A 1,889-nucleotide genomic window follows, 5' to 3' on the forward strand; every position below is an offset into this window, starting at 1 on the left:
TATATAATAGATACATATATTTCTTTTGTCTTATATTTTCTCTTATTTTCTCCATCTCCCTCGCAGCAAGAAGATTTTCTATGCAAATAAATTCACAAAAAAAAGAAAAACTGCTTTCTTGGAACACCGACCTCTTGTTGACCAATCAATATAAAAGCCTGTGTTTTCTCTTGATCCGATAACGCTTACTCGTTGCCACTGAGAATGCTTGCGCTGCACTCAAAGATTATTGCAAAGATTGCACGCGTATGTTATTTTTAAAAAATCGCAAATTGCACGAAATAAAATGTTTCACACTTATGAAAAAAATATAAATCATATTTTTTTTTATTTGAAATTTCTCACATAATAACTTTGCAAAAAACCACAAGTTTTCTTTTTGTTACGAGAGCATATTTTACAATTAATAAAAATTTAATAATCAAAGTTAACAAAAAATAATTGTCTTGTTAAAAGTTTAGCGACGACAGAAATAGTTTGCTTGATTTTCTTGTTAAAAATTATTTTGGCAAATATTTTCATTGCTATATTGTACATTAAATGCACTGAATCTTTTTAGTGCTATTGTGTATTTGAGTTATCGAGCTAAAAGCTGCTCGTCGAATAATCGTCTCATTTCTTTTATCCAATTTTCATAAATTTTGCACAACATAATAACACTCTACTTTATAACTCGCCGCACCTAGAACTTTTACGGACGAAGAGCTTAATTTATTATAGAATTAAAAATTCCAACAACACAGCATACGAGAATCTTGAGTATCTGCTAATTCATATATTTATCGGTATCCAATTTAACGCCGCAGTATTGGATACAATGACGTCTCTGCCAATTTGTGTTTTGCATATTAGACGGTAATTGGGGTAACAGAGAGCAACGTTTTCCGATGAATATTCATCTTCTATCTATCATAGATATAAGTAACAGTGTGGATTATAACGCAAGATAATACGGGCATCATTGATGATAATATCGCCAAAGTATATTTTGGAGCTTCTTGATTTAAAAAATATCGTAAAAAGCAATAAATATTCATAAAATTATATTCATCTTAGTATGTAGGATATGTATAATATAAAAAAAGAGTACATTTACTGATAAAATAAATAAAATTTATTTTATATATTGATAAATTGTTGTTTTTCGACATCTAATTATAAATATATATTTTAAAATACGAGAATTATTATTAACTTTTTTTTCTTTTTCTTTTCGATATACCTTTTATTTATCGAATCGATTGATTCGCAAACATTTATTTTTATACCATGCTAGTTGCAACAGTGAAAGAATAATTCTGTAACAGTGCACAACTTGATATCGGAATGTATATTTAATTAAAGTTCAAACAATGTATGTAATAAATTACTACATGTCTCAATCGAAATATTAAGTCGGATTCCACGAACGACGGAAATAGTTGTTCAAACGAAGGCTCGGTGGCATTAAACGGAACACTATCGTGAATTCCGCGCATTACGCGATGCACAAATCAGAATTTCAAGCAGGTTATTGCGCCGATGGATGGCGAAATGGGAGCTAGGGAAAACGTATTATCGTGCACGCAAAGCTGACATTTGACCTAATGGCGAATTAAAGCAGTCAGTGTACAACCAAGAGATTTCAAAGAATGCTCATTTATTCAACAATGTACGTGAACATTGTATAAAGGATGAGAAATAATCTGAAAAATGCCCCTTTGCGCGGAGAAAAAGCTATTTTTAAATAGTTAGGATACCTAAAAAATCGCGGTTCTAACAGAAATAAAATGCGATATGTTTGACTGTACTGACCCAGTTTATATTTTTTAAACTATTTTCCTACCCAGCTATCACACATTCTATTTAACTCTAGTTTATATACATATGTATACAAATATATTATTTAT

General features: G+C 30.1%; 1 protein-coding gene across 2 annotated transcripts in view; it reads left to right on the plus strand.

Moving 5' to 3' along the window:
• LOC115232747 overlaps nucleotides 1-1,889 on the plus strand; it is a 12,984-nt gene that overhangs the window by 4,794 nt on the left and 6,301 nt on the right. The window lies entirely within an intron of this gene.

This window comes from Formica exsecta, unplaced genomic scaffold (assembly GCF_003651465.1).
Source record: "Formica exsecta isolate Colony F162 unplaced genomic scaffold, ASM365146v1 scaffold15, whole genome shotgun sequence".
In the NCBI taxonomy this organism is placed as follows: Eukaryota; Metazoa; Arthropoda; class Insecta; order Hymenoptera; family Formicidae; genus Formica; species Formica exsecta.